Genomic DNA, 23,981 nt, shown 5'->3' with positions numbered 1-23,981 from the left:
TTAAACCCCACCAAATGTGAAATAGTTTCTTCCAATCAACAGATGATCCAGAATATCAGCGCCGTTTTACCAGGAGCACGAGCCATTGATCCAGCCAATAGCACTCTCCTCGGTGCTCCTCTTGGGTCCAATGCCATCGATCTGATTCTAGAAAAAAAGTCTCAGACTTCCGGACGATGGAAAGCAGGATGAAAGACATTGACGCACACGATGCCTTCTACCTACTCACCAGGTGTCTGTCAATCCCAAAACTTATCTACTTTGTGAGATGCTCCCCAGCCTTCAGCAGTCCAAAACTCAAGGAATATGACTCTCTCCTTAAGACCATGCTAAATAGGGTATTGAATCTTTCCCTTGAAGATGGACAGTGGTTGCAAGCCTCACTTCCGGTCAGGCTTGGAGGGCTAGGAGTAAGCAGATCCTCCCAGATTGCTCTACCAGCTTTCCTATCCTCTTCCATAGCATCAAATGAGTTGATAAGACAAATTCTTCCTGATACCCTCAGTGACTCAGCAGGAATAGAAGACCCTAGCTATGCCAGTGCCATCACTGAATGGGAGACTCTTGCTGCTCCAGCACCAAACCCTAGTGCAGCACTGGCTCACAGTCAAGCTGGGATGGCCCGATCGCTGAAAAGGTGCTTGCCAACTTGCTCAGGGCTGTAACATCAGATAAGGAGATTGCCCGTCTCCAGGCTATGAGCGCACCTCACTCTGGGGACTTCCTCCAAACAGTTTCCATATCGGCAATGGGAACGCTACTCGACCCTAAGACCCTCCGTATTGCAGTGGCTCTGCGCCTTGCTGCCCCAATTCACACAGAATATATGTGTATTTGCGGCAAAGCGCAAGCAGACCAATACGGTCTACATGGTCTTAACTGTTCCAAAACCAAGGGCTGGCATGCAAGACACAATGAGGTCAACAACATTATTAAAAGAACCCTTGCTACAGCTGGATGCCCAGCCGAGACGGAGCCCCGATCACTAGCAGCCAACAATACCCACAACCCAGCAATCTGCCCTGACGGGATCACCATCTATCCTTGGAAGAATGGCAAGCTCTTAGCATGGGACTATACCTGTGTGTCCACACTGGCTGACAATTATATCCATCACAGTGTGGGGCGACAGGGAGGAGCTGCTGACCACAGGGAGGAGTACAAGATCAGCAAGTACAGGGACATAAGCTAACAGTATCAATTTGTCCCAGTGGGATCAGAGACCTTGGGATCATGGGGAAAAAAATGCCACATGTTTCCTTAAAGAATTGGGTTCCAGACTCATCGACACCTCCAGGGACCCTTGGGCAGCCACTTTCATGTTCCAGCGTCTCAGCGTAGCCATCCAGAGGGGAAATGCTTGCTGCATACTTGGCTCACGTCCAGCCTCGGAGGAGCTGGAGGAAATTCATGATCTTTGATACATTGTGCCATTGTATTCATGTTTATGTTTTTCTCTAAATGTATTCTGTTTATTAATAAATGTTCACATATAATATCAAATATAGGGGGTGGTAGGTGAAGAAAATATTCAAACAGCTCCGGGGAGAACCTTGAGTTTTCCCTGAGGTACCTTTATTGTCTTCTCTGAGGATGAGGGTCCCTATTCCAGCCATAGAGGTGGTACTTCCCTATATTATATATATATATATATATATATATATATATATATATATATATATATATATATATATATATATATATATATATATATATATATATATATATATATATATATATATATATATATATATATATATATATATATATATGCAAAACAACCATAGTGAAAGAGTAGTGAAATTCCAAGCGCTGTCGTGACTACTCACATTGAAAATGTGAGTATTCACGAAAGCGCTCCGAATTTCAATACTCTTTCACAGTGGATGTTTTGCATATTTTAAAATCACCTGTTTACTGTGATCTTATTGCATATATATATATATATATATATATATATATATATATATATATATATATATATATATATATATATATATATATATATATATATATATATATATATATATATATATATATATATATATATATATATATATGTACGTATATATATTTATATTAAAACTTTCATTCCATTAATCTACTTCTCCATCTGTAAAGAAAATTTTTCTTGTATCTTTTCTGCTCTGCATTTTTTCTCATTTGTGGCTTCATGTTATTCCTGATGTAGATGCGTAAAAATCCTCTCATGACTTTATATGAACTGACTCATGGTTATCATGTCTCCTCCCTTCCTGCTATTAGCCAACGTGGACAACTTTAGTGCTTTCAACCTTTCGTCATAACTCGTGTTTTTAACTCTGGTAACCATTTTGTAGCTCATCTCTGGACTTTTTTTTTTTAACATATTCACGTTTGTTTGTTCATAAAAGTGCACCAAACTGCCTCTCCATATTTCAACTGCAGCTTAATATATGTTATAAACAGCCTTCTTAGCATTACTTCATCCACATATTTGAAAGATTTTTTATAATTCGCCAGAGTAGCATACTAGGTTTTCACATTTTTGCTAATTGGATCTTTCAGTGACAAATTTTCTTAACAGTAACTCCTTCTCTCTGTGTGACACAATATTTTGTCACACAGTGGCCTGATACACTATCCTATTACTATTACATGGCATTTATCTCCTTTAAATTCCATTAACGTTCTGTGGTTCCATTTGCTCAATTTATCCAGGTCATTCTGAAGAGATGTACAGTAATTTTTATTATTAATTATACCCGATATTTTTATAGGTAGTAAGGTAATAGACAACAGTCACTCAGGGAGGAACTGTCGTTCTGCTCGTAGGTAGTAGGTTGGTAGACAACAACCACCCAGGGAGGCACTACTCTCCTCGTTGGTAGTAGGCTGGTAGACAGCAACCCCCTAGGGAGGAACTACTCTTCTCGTAGGTAGTAGGCTGGTAGACAACAACCACCCAGGGAGGCACTACTCTCCTCGTAGGTAGTAGGCTGGTAGACAACAACCACCCAGGGAGGCACTACTCTCCTCGTAGGTGGTAGGCTGGTAGACAGCAACCACCCAGGGATGCACTACTCTTCTCGTAGGTAGTAGGTTGGTAGACAACAACCACCCAGGGAGGCACTACTCTCCTCGTAGGTAGTAGGTTGGTAGACAACAACCACCCAGGGAGGCACTACTCTCCTCGTAGGTAGTAAGTTGGTAGACAACAACCACCCAGGGAGGCACTACTCTCCTCGTAGGTAGTAGGCTGGTAGACAACAACCACCCAGGGAGGCACTACTCTCCTCGTAGGTGGTAGGCTGGTAGACAGCAACCCCCCAGGGAGGCACTACTCTCCTCGTGGGTAATAGACTGGTAGACAGCAACCACCCAGGGAGGCACTACTCTTCTCGTAGGTAGTAGGTTGGTAGACAACAACCACCCAGGGAGGCACTACTCTCCTCGTAGGTAGTAGGTTGGTAGACAACAACCACCCAGGGAGGCACTACTCTACTCGTAGGTAGTAGGTTGGTAGACAACAACCACCCAGGGAGGCACTACTCTCCTCGTAGGTAGTAGGTTGGTAGACAACAATCACCCAGGAAAGCACTACTGACTTGATCAGTTGAGTGTGAAACGGAAACCTGTAATTGTTTTACTCAGTGGCGCGATTGCTGTTGTCTTTTATATTCTGCTTCCTAAATATAAAAGATGACAGGTACATCTTACTTCCTCTGCTTACATCTAGTTCATGCTACACATGCAGTTGTTCATGTATGTGAATGCACACTCGTCTGACTTTACTTGTAATCTCTTAATAGCTCCTGTTCTTATAGTTTTTCCTTTCATCTCCATGGGAAGTGGGTGAGAATTCTTCCTCCCTAAGCCATTCGTGTCGTAGAAGGCGTCGAAAATGCCAGGGCTAATAACCCTTTATCCTATGTAAAGCACTAAACATACAGAGAAGGAAATTTTAAAGATGGGTTGTTTGAATGTGCGTGTTTATAGTATACATGTGAATAAAAGTATCACTGTGAATGTTATGAACAAAAAGAAGCTCGATGTCCTGGCTCTAAGTGAACGAAGATAAAGGGGTTAGAAGAATATCAGTGAGAGATGAAAATGGGATTAGATTGGGATCATCTCAGTGAATCAGAACTAAGAAAGACAAGAGGGAATGTAAGTGTCTAAAATCAAGAATTATGCAGATTAAAATAATGGTGAGATGTGAGAAGTGGGTAATAGTAAGCACCTGGGAAAGAAACGAGTGTAGAGAACAGAAAGAGAGAGAGAGAGAGAGAGATTTTGGGAGGTGTTAAACGATTTTCTAAGGACCTTAACGCTAAAGAGGGAGAAACTGTTGTAGAGTGTGTATTAAATAAGTTTTGAGTGTGAGGCGTCGATGATAATTATGATAATGCGCCTCTAATTGGATTATGTTTAGAAAGAAGTTTCGTAATAGGTAATACATTTTTAAAGAAAAAAAAGGTGATAAATGAGTACATGAGGATAGCAGTTTGTTGGATAATATATTAGTAGATGAAAAGGTTGATAAGTAGACTTCTGAATGTGCATGTTTTTAGAGGGGAGACAGATATATCAGATCATTATTTAGTGGTAGCTGCAGTGAGAGTAAGAAGTAGATGGAGCAGAAGGAGAATGTCATCCCTGGGTAAGAAACAAGAGAAAGTCTATAAATTAAAGGAGGAAGTAGTTAGGGTAAGATATAAACAACTGCTGAGAGAAAGATGGACTAGAAAGAGTATAGATAATGAGGAAGGTAGAGGAAGTATGGCGTAGATTTAAGAATGAAGTTTTAGAGTGTGCAGAAGTTTGTGGGTAGAGAAGGGTGTGATGTCACCATGGTTGTTCAATATATTTATAGATGGGGTTGTAAGAGAAGTGAATGCGAGGGGTCTTGGCAAGAGGTGTGGAGTTAAAAGATAAAGAATCAAACACAAAATGGGAGTTGTCACAGTTGCTTTTTGCTGATGACACTGTCCTCTTGGGAGATTCTGAAGAGAAGTTGCAGAGGTTGGTGGATGTATTTGGTAGGGTATGTAAAAGAAGAAAATTAAAAGTGAATATAGGAAAGATTAAGGTTATGAAGATAACAAAAAGATTAGGTGACGAAAGATTGGATATCAGATTGGATGGAGAGAGTACAGAGGAGGTAAATATATTCAGATATTTGGGAGTGGACGTGTCAACAGATGGGTCTATGAAAGATGAGGTGAATCATAGAATTGATGAGGGGAAAAGGGTGAGTGGTGCACTTAGGAGTCTGTGGAGACAAAGAACTTTGTCCTTGGAAGCAAAGAGGGGAATGTATGAGAGTATAGTTTTACCAACACTCTTATATGGGTGTGAAGCATGGGTGATGATTGTTGCAGTGAGGAGAAGGCTGGAGGCAGTGGAGATGTCATGTCTGAGGGCAATGTGTGGTGTGAATATAATGCAGAGAATTAGTAGTTTGGAAGTTGGAGGAGGTGCAGGATTGCCAAAACTGTTGTCCAGAGGGCTGAGGAAGGGTTGTTGAGGTGGTTCAGACATGTAGATAGAATGAAATGAAACAGAATGACTTCGAGAGTGTTTAAATCTGTAGTGGAGGGAAGGCAGGTTAAGAATCGGCCTAGGAAAGGTTGGAGGGAGGGGGTAAAGGAGGTTTTGTGTGCGAGGGGCTTGGACTTCCCGGAAGCATGCGTGAGCGTATTTGATAGGAGTGAATGGAGACAAATGATTTTTAATACTTGAGGTGCTGTTGGAGTGTGAGCAAAGTAACATTTATGAAGGGATTCAGGGAAACCGGCAGGCCGGACTTGAGTCCTGGAGATGGGAAGTACAGAGTCTACACTCTGAAGGAGGGGTGTTAATTAATGTTTCAGTTTTATAAACTGTAGTGTAAAGCACCCGTCTGGCAAGACAGTGGTGGAGTGAATGATGATGAAAGTTTTTCTTTTTTGGGCCACCCTGCCTTGGTGGGAATCGGCCGATGTGTTAATAAATAAAAAAAAATAATGTCATGATTAAATTTTCACTAATGCCTTATCGTTGAGTTTGAAGGAGATTTCATTAGTGTCGATTGACGATTTGGTAACGTTGGTGACTTGGAATGTTTAGTAACGATTAGTCGTATTGTCATTGATTATGTCCAGTTTTAGAGGAGCTGTTATATTTGTTCATATGTGGTCAGGTGGTAATATTAAACAATTTATATATTCTGTGTTGTAAACTAACTACCTGTGAGTCTTCTGCCTCAACCATATTGATGTCTCCGGCAATTATGTGATGCTCATTTTTTTTCGTTTATGATTTGGTCTTTAACATAAATTGTACAAAGCCTTTTATACACTCTAAATTTAAAAATAAAATAAGTAAAAAATGGTAAATAAAATGATAATGCAAGGTTTCTAATGAATGAAAAGATATGGAAGTAATGGTGTAAGTATATGGAGAAAAGCAGACGGTGTATAGGAATAAATAATACAAAAAACTGGGCTTAGTTTTTATTTGTAAATCATTGGAATTTCCTTTTGAGAATATCATACTTATGTAGTATAAGACTTCGTGCATTTTACGACAAAATATTATATACAGCTTTAGTTCCCATAATTATGGAAAAATACTGAGAAAATTAAGGTTGTGCAGCAGTGAGCGTCAAGATGATACCCACGTTAAGGAGTAATGAAGCTTACATTCTTAGCTCTCAGCTATCTTACCTTAACAAGTAAATATACATTCTTAGCTCTCAGCTATCTTACCTTAACAAGTAAATATACATTCTTAGCTCTCAGTTATCTTACCTTAACAAGTAAATATACATTCTTAGCTCTCAGCTATCTTACCTTAACAAGTAAATATACATTCTTAGCTCTCAGCTATCTTACCTTAACAAGTAAATATACATTCTTAGCTCTCAGCTATCTTACCTTCACAAGAAAATATACATTCTTAGCTCTCAGCTATCTTACCTTAACAAGAAAACATACTTTCTTAGCTCTCAGTTATCTTAGCTTAACAAGAAAATAAATTTTCGTACATAAGAGTACGGCTCAGAATCAGCCCTGAGTATATGGACAGACAAGAGTGTTGGTTACGCAAGATAAAGTTTTTATATGGAACACTTTACCACCAGTACAAGTGTACCTACGGAGGACGAGGCGGCCTGAGCCTGACGCAGCTCTGCTACAAATATAGTACTTCTCACACTTACACTCAGGGTAGGCAAACACTCCTTTAGTCGTACACGATGCCACTCCACAGCTAGGCACGGTTGTGGCGGTAGTAGCAGAAATTGAGGTAGTGGTACCAGAAATTGAGGTCGTGGTACCAGAAATTGAGGTCGTGGTACCAGAAATTGAGGTCGTGGTACCGGAAATTGAGGTCGTGGTACCAGAAATTGAGGTCGTGGTACCAGAAATTGAGGTCGTGGTAGGTAAATAAATTCCTTTGTCATCAGTGCCTAAACAAAGAGGCTTGGCGCCATTAGCTAGGCACACCGCTGACTCACTGGTTACCTTATCGAATACCACATAGCCAAACTTTGTGCACGTGACTTCCTCTGGACACGGTTTACCTCTGTAAAAGTTAAACAAAGTTTAAAACTGACGATTGAAGCCTTCGGTGAATCACTTGGTAAAGCCCAAGTACATTTCGTAAAGCATAAGCATAAAATTTGTACATAACTACATTGTAATAAGTTATATTCAGAGTTAGCTTTATAAAAAATTATGCAGCAAAACTGCTGAACAGACAGAATTTAATTGACTTTTGCGCATTGAATACTAATATAGAAAAACTGAAAAAAAAAAAAAAACATACAAACACTCTCGAGTAAAGTGATATAAATAAGTGAGAAGGAAGGTGCAAAATTCTGTGTGTGTAGATCACGTGTGTCAGGAGGTAGAAACCTGTTACGAGGGAGGTAACCTGTCACCAGCTATCCAGCAACTCGGAATTCAATACATTCAAAATTTAATAAGTATGAAATTTGCTTTGGGCATGTGCTAAACCTTTGTGAGTCCTTCAGCACTGTTCACAAGGTCCGGGATTTACGATGAGTTAAAACAAGGAAAAAATTATCTTCTAATAAAAGTAAATGTGACATTTCAATATAGAATAGATAAGAGGTATGTGGTAGATTTAAGAATGCAGAGTTAGAGCGTTCAGCAGAACATTCTGTGTTAGTGTTCAGCAGAACACTCTGTGTTAGTGTTCAGCAGAACACACTCTTTGTTAGTGTTCAGAACACTGTGTTAGTGTTCAGTAGATCACTAACTCTAGGTGGTTGCATGAGGGAAGAGGAGCAATTGGTGGAATGATGAGAGAAAAAGCATTTTAGAGGTTTTTGCAAACCAGAAATGATTTAAGGAGGAAGGAGTATATGGAGAGAAAAAGAGAGGTTAACAGAGGAGTAAGGGACTGTAAAAAGAGAGTAAAAAAGAGAGTGGGTGGGGAGTTGTCAACAAGTTTTGCTGAGAACGAGCAAATTTTTTTGAGTGAAATAGGTTGAGAAAGCCTAGGGAACAAATGGATTTGAGAATTAAAAATGGAAGAGGAGAATTATTAAATGGGGAGTTGGAGGTATCGGAAAGATGGAGGGAATACTTTGAGTAATTGTTAAATGTTGATGAAGAGAGGGAAGCTGTGATTTCATGCATATGCCAGGGAGGTATTACATCTTTTTGGAGTGAGGAAGAGCCAGATGTAAGTGCGGTGGATGTGCGTGAGGTTATGGGTAAGATGAATGGGAGTAAAGCAGCTGGGATTGTTGGGATCAAGACGGCAATGTTAAAAGCAGGTTGGGATATTTTTGGAGTGGTTGATGCTTTTATTTAATAAATGTATGAAAGAGGGGATGGTACCTATTGACTGGCGGAGAGCGTACATAGTTCCTCTGTATAAAGGCAAAGGGGACAAAAGAAAGTGTAAGACTCATAGGGAAATAAGCTTATTGAGTATACCTGGTAAGGTGTATAGCAGAGTTATTATTGACGGAATTAAGGGTAAGATGGAGAGAAGGATCGCAGTGAACAAGAAGGATTTAGGAATGGTAAAGGATGTGTAGACCAAATGTTTACAGTGAAGCATGTAAGTGAAGAGTATTTAGATAAGGGTAAAGACGTTTTCATTGCATTTATGGATTTGGAAAAGGCATATGATAGGATGGATATAGGGGCAACTTGCCTAGTATGGGCCAACAGGCCTGCTGCAGTGTTCCTCATTTCTTATGTTCTTAAGTGTATGAAATAGGTAGTAGGTTACTGAAAGCAGTTTAAAGTTATTACAAGAATAGTGAGGCTCAGGTCACGGTACGTAGTAGAGGGAGGTTATTTTCCAGTAAAAGTAATTCTTTAGACAAGGATGCATGATGTCACCATGTTTCTTTAATATTTACAGATGGAGTTGTAAGAGAAGTGACTGCAGGGGTGTTGGAGAGAAGTGTATGACTAAAAGAAAAAGAATCTAACAAAGTGGGAGTTGTCATAGTTGCTTTTTGCTGATGGCGCTATGGTTTTGGGAGTCTTTAGAGAAGTTCCAAAGGTTGGTGGAAATATTTGAGAGGTTAAGTAAAAGAAGGAAATTAAAAATGAACATTAGAAAAAAATGTGATTAGGATAAAAAAAATACGTAATAAAAAACTGGATATCAGATTGGAGGGTGGTAGTATGAAGGAAGTGAATGTGTTCAGATATTTGGGAGTAGACTTGTGAGCAGATGGGTTTATGAAAGACGAGGTGAACCATAGAATTGACGAGAAAAAAAGGTGAATGACACATTGAGGCATCTGGAGACAAAGAACGTAATCCATGGCAGCAAACAAGGGAATTTATGAGATTATAGTGGTACCAATGCTCTTATATGGGTGTGAAGTATGGTCGGCGGATGTCGTAAGTAGGCTGAGGGCAGTGTGTCGTGTGAATATTATACAGAGAAGAATCTGTAGCTTGGAGATTAGAAAGAGGTGCGGGGTTAGTAAAAGTATTATCCATGGGACTGATTGATGAAAATATTTCTTTTTTTTTGGGGGGAGGGGGTCTCCCTAACTTGGTGGGAAACGGCCGATGTGTTTATTAGAAAGGACTTCTTTTTCCAGAGTTTTTCGTATTTCGAAATGTACCCTGGTATATGTGTACCAGAGTAATTGAGATGGTGTACGTGTAGTAGTACCATATGTGTCAGGGTAGTTGAAGTGGTGTTCATGGAGTAGTATCATGTGTACCAGGGTAGTTGAGGTGGTGTTCATGGAGTAGTATCATGTGTACCAGGGTAGTTGAGGTGGTGTTCATGGAGTAGTATCATGTGTACCAGGGTAGTTGAGGTGGTGTTCATGGAGTAGTATCATGTGTACCAGGGTAGTTGAGGTGGTGTTCATGGAGTAGTATCATGTGTACCAGGGTAGTTGAGGTGGTGTTCATGGAGTAGTATCATGTGTACCAGGGTAGTTGAGGTGGTGTTCATGGAGTAGTATCATGTGTACCAGGGTAGTTGAGGTGGTGTTCATGGAGTAGTATCATGTGTACCAGGGTAGTTGAGGTGGTGTTCATGGAGTAGTATCATGTGTACCAGGGTAGTTGAGGGTGTTCATGGAGTAGTATCATGTGGACCAGGGTAGTTGAGGTGGTGTTCATGGAGTAGTATCATGTGTACCAGGGTAGTTGAGGTGGTGTTCATGGAGTAGTATCATGTGTACCAGGGTAGTTGGTGGTGTTCATGGAGTAGTATCATGTGTACCAGGGTAGTTGAGGTGGTGTTCATGGAGTAGTATCATGTGTACCAGGGTAGTTGAGGTGGTGTTCATGGAGTAGTATCATGTGTACCAGGGTAGTTGAGGTGGTGTTCATGGAGTAGTATCATGTGTACCAGGGTAGTTGAGGTGGTGTTCATGGAGTAGTATCATGTGTACCAGGGTAGTTGAGGTGGTGTTCATGGAGTAGTATCATGTGTACCAGGGTAGTTGAGGGTGTTCATGGAGTAGTATCATGTGTACCAGGGTAGTTGAGGTGGTGTTCATGGAGTAGTATCATGTGTACAGGGTAGTTGAGGTGGTGTTCATGGAGTAGTATCATGTGTACCAGGGTAGTTGGTGGTGTTCATGGAGTAGTATCATGTGTACCAGGGTTGTTGAGGTGGTGTTCATGGAGTAGTATCATGTGTACCAGGGTAGTTGAGGTGGTGTTCATGGAGTAGTATCATGTGTACCAGGGTAGTTGAGGTGGTGTTCATGGAGTAGTATCATGTGTACCAGGGTAGTTGAGGTGGTGTTCATGGAGTAGTATCATGTGTACCAGGGTAGTTGAGGTGGTGTTCATAGTATCATGTGTACCAGGGTAGTTGAAGTGGTGTTCATGGAGTAGTATCATGTGTACCAGGGTAGTTGAGGTGGTGTTCATGGAGTAGTATCATGTGTACCAGGGTAGTTGAGGTGGTGTTCATGGAGTAGTATCATGTGTACCAGGGTAGTTGAGGTGGTGTTCATGGAGTAGTATCATGTGTACCAGGGTAGTTGAGGTGGTGTTCATGGAGTAGTATCATGTGTACCAGGGTAGTTGAGGTGGTGTTCATGGAGTAGTATCATGTGTACCAGGGTAGTTAAGGTGGTGTTCATGGAGTAGTATCATGTGTACCAGGGTAGTTGAGGTGGTGTTCATGGAGTAGTATCATGTGTACCAGGGTAGTTGAGGTGGTGTTCATGGAGTAGTATAGTTGAGGTGGTGTTCATGTAGTACATGTGTACCAGGGTAGTTGAGGTGGTGTTCAGGGTAGTTGAGGTGGTGTTCATGGAGTAGTATCATGTGTACCAGGGTAGTTGATGGTGTTCATGTGTACCAGGGTAGTTGAGGTGGTGTTCATGGAGTAGTATCATGTGTACCAGGGTAGTTGAGGTGGTGTTCATGGAGTAGTATCATGTGTACCAGGGTAGTTGAGGTGGTGTTCATGGAGTAGTATCATGTGTACCAGGGTAGTTGAGGTGGTGTTCATGGAGTAGTATCATGTGTACCAGGGTAGTTGAGGTGGTGTTCATGGAGTAGTATCATGTGTACCAGGGTAGTTGAGGTGGTGTTCATGGAGTAGTATCATGTGTACCAGGGTAGTTGAGGTGGTGTTCATGGAGTAGTATCATGTGTACCAGGGTAGTTGAGGTGGTGTTCATGGAGTAGTATCATGTGTACCAGGGTAGTTGAGGTGGTGTTCATGGAGTAGTATCATGTGTACCAGGGTAGTTGAGGTGGTGTTCATGGAGTAGTATCATGTGTACCAGGGTAGGTAGTTGAGGTGGTGTTCATGGAGTAGTATCATGTGTACCAGGGTAGTTGATGGAGTAGTGGTGTTCATGGAGTAGTATCATGTGTACCAGGGTAGTTGAGGTGGTGTTCATGGAGTAGTATCATGTGTACCAGGGTAGTTGAGGTGGTGTTCATGGAGTAGTATCATGTGTACCAGGGTAGTTGAGGTGGTGTTCATGGAGTAGTATCATGTGTACCAGGGTAGTTGAGGTGGTGTTCATGGAGTAGTATCATGTGTACCAGGGTAGTTGAGGTGGTGTTCATGGAGTAGTATCATGTGTACCAGGGTAGTTGAGGTGGTGTTCATGGAGTAGTATCATGTGTACCAGGGTAGTTGAGGTGGTGTTCATGGAGTAGTATCATGTGTACCAGGGTAGTTGAGGTGGTGTTCATGGAGTAGTATCATGTGTACCAGGGTAGTTGAGGTGGTGTTCATGGAGTAGTATCATGTGTACCAGGGTAGTTGAGGTGGTGTTCATGGAGTAGTATCATGTGTACCAGGGTAGTTGAGGTGGTGTTCATGGAGTAGTATCATGTGTACCAGGGTAGTTGAGGTGGTGTTCATGGACCAGGGTAGTAGTACCAGGGTAGTTGAGGTGGTGTTCATGGAGTAGTACATGTGTACAGGGTAGTTGAGGTGGTGTTCATGGAGTAGTATCATGTGTACCAGGGTAGTTGAGGTGGTGTTCATGGAGTAGTATCATGTGTACCAGGGTAGTTGAGGTGGTGTTCATGGAGTAGTATCATGTGTACCAGGGTAGTTGAGGTGGTGTTCATGGAGTAGTATCATGTGTACCAGGGTAGTTGAGGTGGTGTTCATGGAGTAGTATCATGTGTACCAGGGTAGTTGAGGTGGTGTTCATGGAGTAGTATCATGTGTACCAGGGTAGTTGAGGTGGTGTTCATGGAGTAGTATCATGTGTACCAGGGTAGTTGAGGTGGTGTTCATGGAGTAGTATCATGTGTACCAGGGTAGTTGAGGTGGTGTTCATGGAGTAGTATCATGTGTACCAGGGTAGTTGAGGTGGTGTTCATGGAGTAGTATCATGTGTACCAGGGTAGTTGAGGTGGTGTTCATGGAGTAGTATCATGTGTACCAGGGTAGTTGAGGTGGTGTTCATGGAGTAGTATCATGTGTACCAGGGTAGTTGAGGTGGTGTTCATGGAGTAGTATCATGTGTACCAGGGTAGTTGAGGTGGTGTTCATGGAGTAGTATCATGTGTACCAGGGTAGTTGAGGTGGTGTTCATGGAGTAGTATCATGTGTACCAGGGTAGTTGAGGTGGTGTTCATGGAGTAGTATCATGTGTACCAGGGTAGTTGAGGTGGTGTTCATGGAGTAGTATCATGTGTACCAGGGTAGTTGAGGTGGTGTTCATGGAGTAGTATCATGTGTACCAGGGTAGTTGAGGTGGTGTTCATGGAGTAGTATCATGTGTACCAGGGTAGTTGAGGTGGTGTTCATGGAGTAGTATCATGTGTACCAGGGTAGTTGAGGTGGTGTTCATGGAGTAGTATCATGTGTACCAGGGTAGTTGAGGTGGTGTTCATGGAGTAGTATCATGTGTACCAGGGTAGTTGAGGTGGTGTTCATGGAGTAGTATCATGTGTACCAGGGTAGTTGAGGTGGTGTTCATGGAGTAGTATCATGTGTACCAGGGTAGTTGAGGTGGTGTTCATGGAGTAGTATCATGTGTACCAGGGTAGTTGAGGTGGTGTTCATGGAGTAGTATCATGTGTACCAGGGTAGTTGAGGTGGTGTTCATGGAGTAGTATCATGTGTACCAGGGTAGTTGAGGTGGTGTTCATGGAGTAGTATCATGTGTACCAGGGTAGTTGAGGTGGTGTTCATGGAGTAGTATCATGTGTACCAGGGTAGTTGAGGTGGTGTTCATGGAGTAGTATCATGTGTACCAGGGTAGTTGAGGTGGTGTTCATGGAGTAGTATCATGTGTACCAGGGTAGTTGAGGTGGTGTTCATGGAGTAGTATCATGTGTACCAGGGTAGTTGAGGTGGTGTTCATGGAGTAGTATCATGTGTACCAGGGTAGTTGAGGTGGTGTTCATGGAGTAGTATCATGTGTACCAGGGTAGTTGAGGTGGTGTTCATGGAGTAGTATCATGTGTACCAGGGTAGTTGAGGTGGTGTTCATGGAGTAGTATCATGTGTACCAGGGTAGTTGAGGTGGTGTTCATGGAGTAGTATCATGTGTAGCAGGGTAGTGAGGTGGTGTTCATGGAGTAGTATCATGTGTACCAGGGTAGTTGAGGTGGTGTTCATGGAGTAGTATCATGTGTACCAGGGTAGTTGAGGTGGTGTTCATGGAGTAGTATCATGTGTACCAGGGTAGTTGAGGTGGTGTTCATGGAGTAGTATCATGTGTACCAGGGTAGTTGAGGTGGTGTTCATGGAGTAGTATCATGTGTACCAGGGTAGTTGAGGTGGTGTTCATGGAGTAGTATCATGTGTACCAGGGTAGTTGAGGTGGTGTTCATGGAGTAGTATCATGTGTACCAGGGTAGTTGAGGTGGTGTTCATGGAGTAGTATCATGTGTACCAGGGTAGTTGAGGTGGTGTTCATGGAGTAGTATCATGTGTACCAGGGTAGTTGAGGTGGTGTTCATGGAGTAGTATCATGTGTACCAGGGTAGTTGAGGTGGTGTTCATGGAGTAGTATCATGCGTACCAGGGTAGTTGAGGTGGTGTTCATGAAGTAGTATCATATGTACCAGGGTAGTTGAGGTGGTGTTCATGGAGTAGTATCATGTGTACCAGGGTAGTTGAGGTGGTGTTCAAGGAGTAGTATCATGTGTACCAGGGTAGTTGAGGTGGTGTTCATGGAGTAGTATCATGTGTACCAGGGTAGTTGAGGTGGTGTTCATGGAGTAGTATCATGTGTACCAGGGTAGTTGAGGTGGTGTTCATGGAGTAGTATCATGTGTACCAGGGTAGTTGAGGTGGTGTTCATGGAGTAGTATCATGTGTACCAGGGTAGTTGAAGTGGTGTTCATGGAGTAGTATCATGTGTACCAGGGTAGTTGAGGTGGTGTTCATGGAGTAGTATCATGTGTACCAGGGTAGTTGAGGTGGTGTTCATGAAGTAGTATCATGTGTACCAGGGTAGTTGAGGTGGTGTTCATGGAGTAGTATCATGTGTACCAGGGTAGTTGAGGTGGTGTTCATGGAGTAGTATCATGTGTACCAGGGTAGTTGAAGTGGTGTTCATGGAGTAGTATCATGTGTACCAGGGTAGTTGAGGTGGTGTTCATGGAGTAGTATCATGTGTACCAGGGTAGTTGAGGTGGTGTTCATGAAGTAGTATCATGTGTACCAGGGTAGTTGAGGTGGTGTTCATGGAGTAGTATCATGTGTACCAGGGTAGTTGAGGTGGTGTTCATGGAGTAGTATCATGTGTACCAGGGTAGATGAGGTGGTGTTCATGGAGTAGTATCGTGTGTACCAGGGTAGTTGAGGTGGTGTTCATTGAGTAGTATCATGTGTACCAGGGTAGTTGAGGTGGTGTTCATGGAGTAGTATCGTGTGTACCAGGGTAGCTGAGGTGGTGTTCATGGAGTAGTATCATGTGTACCAGGGTAGTTGAGGTGGTGTTCATGGAGTAGTATCATGTGTACCAGGGTAGTTGAGGTGGTGTTCATGGAGTAGTATCATGTGTACCAGGGTAGTTGAGGTGGTGTTCATGGAGTAGTATCGTGTGTACCAGGGTAGTTGAGATGGTGTTCATTGAGTAGTATCATGCGTACCAGGGTAGATGAGGTGGTGTACATGGAGTAGTATCATGTACTCACCTAATTGTGGTTGCAGGGGTCGAGACTCAGCTCCTGGCCCCGCCTCTTCACTGAACGCTACTAGGTCCTCTCTCTCCCTGCTCCCTGAGCTTTATCATACCTCGTCTTAAAGCTATGTTTGGTTCCTGCCTCCACTACATCACTCGCAAGACTGTTCCAGTTCCTGACCACTCTATGACTGAAGAAATACTTCCTAACATCCCTGTGATTCATCTGAGTCTTCAACTTCCAAGGGTGATCCCTCGTATCTGTGTCCCCTCTCTGGAACATCTTGTCTCTGTCCACCTTGTCTATTCCACGCAGTATTTTGTATGTCGTTATCATGTCTCCCCTAACCCTCCTGTCCTCCAGTGTCGTCAGGCCGATTTCCCTTAACCTTTCTTCGTAGGACATTACCCTGAGCTCTGGAACTAGCCTTGTCGCAAACCTTTGCACTTTCTCTAATTTCTTAACGTGCTTGACCCAGTGCGGGTTCCAAACTGGTGCTGCATACTCCAGCATGGGCCTGACGTACCCGGTGTACAGTGTACCAGGGTAGTTGTGAATGAAACTTATAGCGACGCTTGGGTCTGGCTTGGACCATTAACTAGTCACATTAGTCACTATGTAACTAGTTTATGGTCCAGATCAGAGTGAAACGTCGTCATTAGTTTCATTCTAATATGTGCTGGCCATTTGTGTGATGTTCCAGTCACGGTACTGTGCCTTCTTATTCTTTCGAAAATTACTCGTTCTCTAGGTTAGCTTTGTCTAGGTTAGCTTTGGTTAGTGTTAACTTTGTCTAGGTTAGCTTTGGTTAGTGTTAACTTTGTCTAGGTTAGCTTTGTCTAAGTTAGCTTTGTGCAAGACAGGTATACAATACCGACAAGATGAAAGTTAAGACACTTGGTGTTTACAGCACCGTGGTGCTGTAAACACCACCTCCAAGGCTGAGGGACTGATTACCTCATCTTTTGTATATAGTTCTTCTGTTTTCTACTTATGTCCTAGAATCTGTATTGATGAAGCCACTGCATGGCGAAACGTCTACAATAAAGATAACCAGATGTTGCACAAGTGCCTTAACTAGGTTAGCTTTGTCTAGGCTAGCTTTGTCTAGGCTAGCTTTGTCTAGGTTAGCTTTGTCTAGGTTAGCTTTGTCTAGGTTAGCTTTGTCTAGGTTAGCTTTAGCTAGTGATATAAAGGTAAAATATACTAGACGTGAGATGCGGACATCTCCGCCATGGGTTGAGTTTCGCCAAGCTGTACGACATATTGGAAACACCCAGGCAGTGACAAACTTTATGAGAAACAGTGAAAGATGTACAAGAAGCACTGATTGAATCAGGTCACAGAATCACTCGAGAATCATGTTACAGGATCACTGGTGAATTGTTACAAAACCACTGTTAATCGTTCCAAAATATCACTAATGAATCAGTTGCAAAAGTACTAGTGTGTTATGGTACAGAGACTAATGATTTATATAAGAGAAGAACTGAGGAATCATGTTACAGAGCCACTGGTATATCATGAGACTGAATTACCAGTGAATCAAGTTATAGGCACCAGTGAATCATTTAACAGTATCCCTGGTAAATCTTGTAACAAAATCATTGATAAACATGTAACAGAACCAAAGACAAAACAAGATAGAGTGAACCATACTTACATACAAGTGTACAACAGTACGGAGAACACCACAACCACACCACTTATCTGCAAAATTTATATATGAAATTATTTCAGATTTATCATTGTATTTATCAAATTAAAATTAGTCAGTTCTTATCAGTAACGTACTTTTGACTAGTAATATATATACATACATACATATATATATATATATATATATATATATATATATATATATATATATATATATATATATATATATATATATATATATGTGTGTGTGTGTGTGTGTGTGTGTGTGTGTGTATTTGTGTGTGTGTGTATGTATGTATGTATGTATATGCAAAACAACCACTATGATGGAGTAGTGAAATTCCAAGCGCTTTCGTGACTACTCACTTACCAAGGAACTATGATAGTTCCTTGATAAGTGAGTAGTCATATGGTTGTTTTGCATATATATATATATATATATATATATATATATATATATATATATATATATATGCATATTTTTTTTCAACAAGTCGGCCGTCTCCCACCGAGGCAGGGTGACCCAAAGAGAAAGAAAATCCCCAAAAAGAAAATACTTTCATCATCATTCAACACTTTCACCTCACTCAGACGTAATCACTGTTTTTGCAGAGGTGCCCAGAATGCAACAGTTTACAAGTATTTACGTATAAAAATACACAATATATCTCTCCAAACTGCCAATATCCCAAGCCCCTCCTTTAGAGTGCAGGCATTGTACTTCCCATTTCCAGGACTCAAGTCCGGTTATATAAAATAACCGGTTTCCCTGAATCCCTTCACTAAATATTACCCTGCTCACACTCCAACAGATCGTCAGGTCCCAAATACCATTTGTCTCCATTCACTCCTATCTAACACGCTCACGCACGCATGCTGAAAGTCCAAACCCCTCACCCACAATGCCTCCTTTACACCCTCCCTCCAACCTTTTCGAGGACGACCCCTACCCCGCCTTCCTTCCCCCACAGATTTATACGCTCTCCATGTCATTCTACTTTGATCCATTCTCTCTAAATGACCAAACCACCTCAACTAACCCTCTTCAGCCCTCTGACTAATACTTTTATTAACTCCACACCTTCTCCTAATTTCCACACTCCGAATTTTCTGCATAATATTTACACCACACATTGCTCTTAGACAGGACATCTCCACTGCCTCCAACCGCCTCCTCGCTGCAGCATTTACAACCCAAGCTTCACACCCATATAGGAGTGTTGGTACTACTATACTTTCATACATTCCCTTCTTTGCCTCCTTAGATAACATATACCTCAATGCACCACTCACCTTTTTTCCTTCATCAATTCTATGATTAACCTCATCCTTCATAAATCCAACCGCTGACACGTCAACTCCCAAATATCTGAAAACATTCACTTCTTCCATACTCCTCCCCAATTTGATTTCCAATTTTTCTTTATCTAAATCATTTGATACTCTCATCACCTTACTCTTTTCTATGTTCACTTTCAACTTTCTGCCTTTACACACATTCCCAAATTCGTCCACTAACCTTTGCAATTTTTCTTTAGAGTCTCCCATAAGCACAGTATCATCAGCAAAAAGTGACTGTGTCACTTCCCATTTTGTATTTAATTCCCCATAATTTAATCCCACCCCTCTCCCGAACACCCTAGCATTTACTTCTTTTACAACCCCATCTATAAATATATTAAACAACCATGGTGGCATTACACATCCCTGTCTAAGACCTACTTTTACCGGGAAGTAGTCTCCCTCTCTTCTACACACCCTAACCTGAGCCTCACTATCATCACTATCCGAATATGTAAAACTGGTCAATTAGCAAGAACTCATTTAAAATTTAGTCCTTTCTAAAATTTTCTCTTATATGTTTAAAGATATATTTTTTTCATTAATGTTAATGTAAAAAAAATTAATTTTACACCAAAAGAATCTTAAAAAACTTACCTAACCTTTTTATAATAAGACAATTTATTTTAGCCTAACCCAACTAAATATATTTTAGATTTGTTTACAATAATTTAATACTAAACAAACACAGTGAAATATATTTTTTCGTTAGGTTCAGAATGATTTTGGTGAAATTATTGCATACACAAATTTTCACTTGTCCTATATGGCAAGATGAGCGTTTCTATTTAAGCCAAGATCGCAAGTTCTGCCTATTCGGCACGACACACACACACACACACACACACACACACACAGATATATATATATATATATATATATATATATATATATATATATATATATATATATGCAAAACAACCACTCTGAAAGAATAGAGAAATTCCAAGCGCTTTCGTGACTACTCACATTATCAAGGAACTATAGTTCCTTGATAATGTGAGTAGTCACGAAAGCGCTTGGAATTTCTCTATTCTTTCAGAGTGGTTGTTTTGCATATTTTGAAATCACCTGTATACTGTGATCTTATTGCATATATATATATATATATATATATATATATATATATATATATATATATATATATATATATATATATATATATATATATATATATATATATATATATTATATATATATATATATATATATATATATATATATATATATATATATATATATATATATATATATACATATGAGACTGCTCATATAAGTTCCTTTTTTAATACTTACAAAAAGGGAAGATGAGTGATACGTCATGGTTGGTGTTGTGAGATTTTACTGGATGTAGCAGTTATCAAGCAGGAGGGTGTGGACACAAAATCTTGTTATGATGGCTACTGAAAGAATAACTTTTCTTGGACCCGACCTGGAACAGCTGCTGGTTTTAATGCTGTCGTTTAGCTTGTGTCCAGGATGGAAGGGTCACCTGGCGCTTATATAGTCACTAACGTGTAGTGCAGCTGTGTACTCCTACTTGACGTATGTAGTTCACGGGTGATAAATTTCTCACACAGCAAGGTTTATTAGGGGGGTTTAGCTAACAGTAACTGTTAAAAAAAAGTCTTCCAAAGCTTGCTTGCAATAACTTAGAAACGCCCCTGCTGCTCGGTCTGAGACTCAATTCTGGTGTATCTTTCTTGCAAGAAAGTGTGCTGATGACAGTGTACCAATATTATACATCTCAGTAGTGCTACTGTACTATTGTGATAACTTGAGAATGAATCTTTAAACGGCTTCAAGTGTCAACACTCGTGTATCCGATATGAACAAAAGTTTACATTGCTGTTGAACCGTGCAGGTACCAATTGGGCAATCTATCTGAAAATATCGCGAGGAATTTCTCCTGGCAACAACTTAAAACTATCTCCTATGAACTACTTCGGACATTAAATATTCGTGCATGTAACCCAAAGGAAGGTTCTCTGTATACATGCATGATAATTTCTGTGAAAAATATAGTCAAAAGATCAAAGTACTTCAGAAAGCAAATGTCTTCTCTGATGTTCCTTAGGTAAAGTGCTTAGAGGATATTATGATGGTTTTACACTCTGGTTATTCTGTATATATGATCTCATCTATTTCTATTATTATGATATTTAATTGTATATAATATGCATAAATCTATATATATATATATATATATATATATATATATATATATATATATATATATATATATATATATATATATATATATATATATATATATATATATATATATATATATATATATATATATATATATATATATATATATATATATATATATATATATATATATATATATATATATATATATATATATATATATATATATATATATATATATATATATATATATGCAAAACAACCACTCTGAAAGAATAGAGAAATTCCAAGCGCTTTCGTGACTACTCACATTATCAAGGAACTATGAAAGTGAAGCATCCAAGGAAGCTATATAAGGGGGTCCGGCCAGCACCTCACTATCAGATCCCACAACGGTTAAACACGTGACGCGGTAAGGGAGAACCAACATATTTTTAGTTGAAAAAGGCTATTTGCCCCTTTTTGGATTATAAAAAGTGTTTCTAGCAACTTTAAAAGATTTATCAATTACATTTCTTGGGTATTTTAAATCATTACCTATTTCATAAATTTTGGATATTTCCTCATCTATGAACTCTGGACTACAAATTCGTAAAGCTCTCAAAAAACATTGATGAGAAAACAGACAGTTTGACTCTATCTTGATGCGAGGAATAATAGGGGACATAGGAACAGTTATTTGTAGGTTTTCTGTAAATTTTATATTTGAATTCATTATTACCCTTAATAATTAAAACATCTAGAAAAGGCAATGAGTTATTTTCTTCAAACTCAACAGTAAAGTTTATAGAATGGGCTAAGCTATTTAATTTAATATTTAATAGCTTAGCCCATTCTATAAACTTTACTGTTGAGTTTGATGAAAATAACTCATTGCCTTTTCTAGATGTTTTAATTATTAAGGGTAATAATGAATTCAAATTTAAAATTTACAGAAAACCTACAAATAACTGTTCCTATGTCCACTATTATTCCTCGCATCAAGATAGAGTCAAACTGTCTGTTTTCTCATCAATGTTTTTGAGAGCTTTACGAATTTGTAGTCCTGAGTTCATAGATGAGGAAATATCCAAAATTTATGAAATAGGTAATGATTTAAAATACCCAAGAAATGTAATTGATAAATCTTTTAAAGTTGCTAGAAACACTTTTTATAATCCAAAAAGGGGCAACCAGCCTTATTCAACTAAAAATATGTTGGTTCTCCCTTACCATGAAAACTTGGTTGATATGCCTTCTCTTCTTAAGACTTTTAATATTAAAGTTGTATTCAAAAATCTTGATACAGTAAAAAAACTTTTGATTAAGAATTCCCCCCAAAATGCTGATGGATGTGTCTATAAGATTCCTTGTAAAATTTGCGATAAAGTTTATTACGGTCAAACTGGTAAAAATCTCGAACTAAGATTAAAACAACATAAATATAGCATTAGAACTGGACAAGATTCCAATGCTCTATTTATTCATGTAAGAGATTTTAACCATCCAATTGATTTTCAAAAAGTTGAGAAAGTAGTATCAAGCAAGTCCATGGTCGACAGGAATATAATTGAATCTTGTTTCATAAAAAGCAGTTTTGACAATAATATGAATATTTCCTTTGGTTTATATAAATTAGATCCATTTATAATTAATAGAATTTGGGAAGAATTTAATAATACACTGGACAAATAAATAGCTTGGGGGTGAGTTTTGCAAAGGACCTATCCAAGTTGGGTCGGCGTGCGTCAGGTGTTTAACCGTTGTGGGATCTGATAGTGAGGTGCTGGCCGGAGCTCCTTATATAGCTTCCTTGGATGCTTCACTTTCATAGTTCCTTGATAATGTGAGTAGTCACGAAAGCGCTTGGAATTTCTCTATTCTTTCAGAGTGGTTGTTTTGCATATTTTGAAATCACCTGTTTACTGTGATCTTATTGCATATAATATGCATAAATCTATATTTATATATATATATATATATATATATATATATATATATATATATATATATATATATATATATATATATATATATGGAAGTGAATGTGTTCAGATATTTGTTAGTGGACTCGTTAGCAGACGGGTCTATGAAACACGAAGTGAACCATAGAACTGCCTTGGATAAAAGGTGAGCGGTGCATTGAGGCACCTGTGGAGACAAAGAACGTTATCCATGGAGGCAAAAGAAGGGAATATATGAGATTATTGTTGTATGAAGCGTGGGTTGTGAATGTTGCAGCAATGAGGAGGCTCGAGGCAGTGGAGATAAAGTGTCTGAGGGCAATGCATGGTGTGAATATTATGCAGATAATTGATAGCTTGGAGATTAGGAAGTGCAGTATTACTAAAAGTATTATACAGAGGGCTGAAGAGGGGATTTTGAGGTGCTTCGGACATGTAGAGAGGATGGAACAAATTAGGATGACATGGAGGGCGCTTAAATCTGTATTGGAGCAAAAGCGGGGTAGGGGTCGTCCTGAGAAAGGTTGTGTGCGAAGGGCTTTAACATCCAGCAAACGTGTGTGAGAGAGTGAGTAGAGGCAAGCGGTTTTTATGATTTGACATGATGTTGATGTGTTATCAAGGTAACATTTATAAAGGGATTCAGGGAAACCAGTTAGTCTGACTTGAGTCCTGGATATGGGAAGTACAGTGCCTGCACTCTGAAGGAGGGGTGGGGATATTTGTAGTTTTGAACTGTAGTATCAATGCACCTCTGGCAAGACAGTAATGGAGTGAGTTATGGCGAAAGTGTTATTTTCCTTTTTGGCTGCTCTGCCTCGGTGGGAAACGA

General features: G+C 39.9%; 1 long non-coding RNA gene across 1 annotated transcript; it reads right to left on the bottom strand.

The window, feature by feature from the left end:
- Window positions 1-7,380: 7,380 nt before the first annotated feature.
- LOC128692857 (uncharacterized) lies at window positions 7,381-20,507 on the bottom strand. The gene is made up of 3 exons (XR_011392871.1): window positions 20,349-20,507; window positions 17,716-17,762; window positions 7,381-7,548 (listed from the first exon to the last, which is right to left on the bottom strand). It is a non-coding gene; the product is annotated as an uncharacterized lncRNA (long non-coding RNA).
- Window positions 20,508-23,981: the final 3,474 nt, after the last annotated feature.

This window comes from Cherax quadricarinatus, chromosome 38, assembly GCF_038502225.1.
Source record: "Cherax quadricarinatus isolate ZL_2023a chromosome 38, ASM3850222v1, whole genome shotgun sequence".
Lineage (NCBI taxonomy): Eukaryota > Metazoa > Arthropoda > Malacostraca > Decapoda > Parastacidae > Cherax > Cherax quadricarinatus.
The sequence above is the reverse complement of the archived record's forward strand: the minus strand, read 5'-3'. Positions and strand labels throughout refer to the sequence as shown.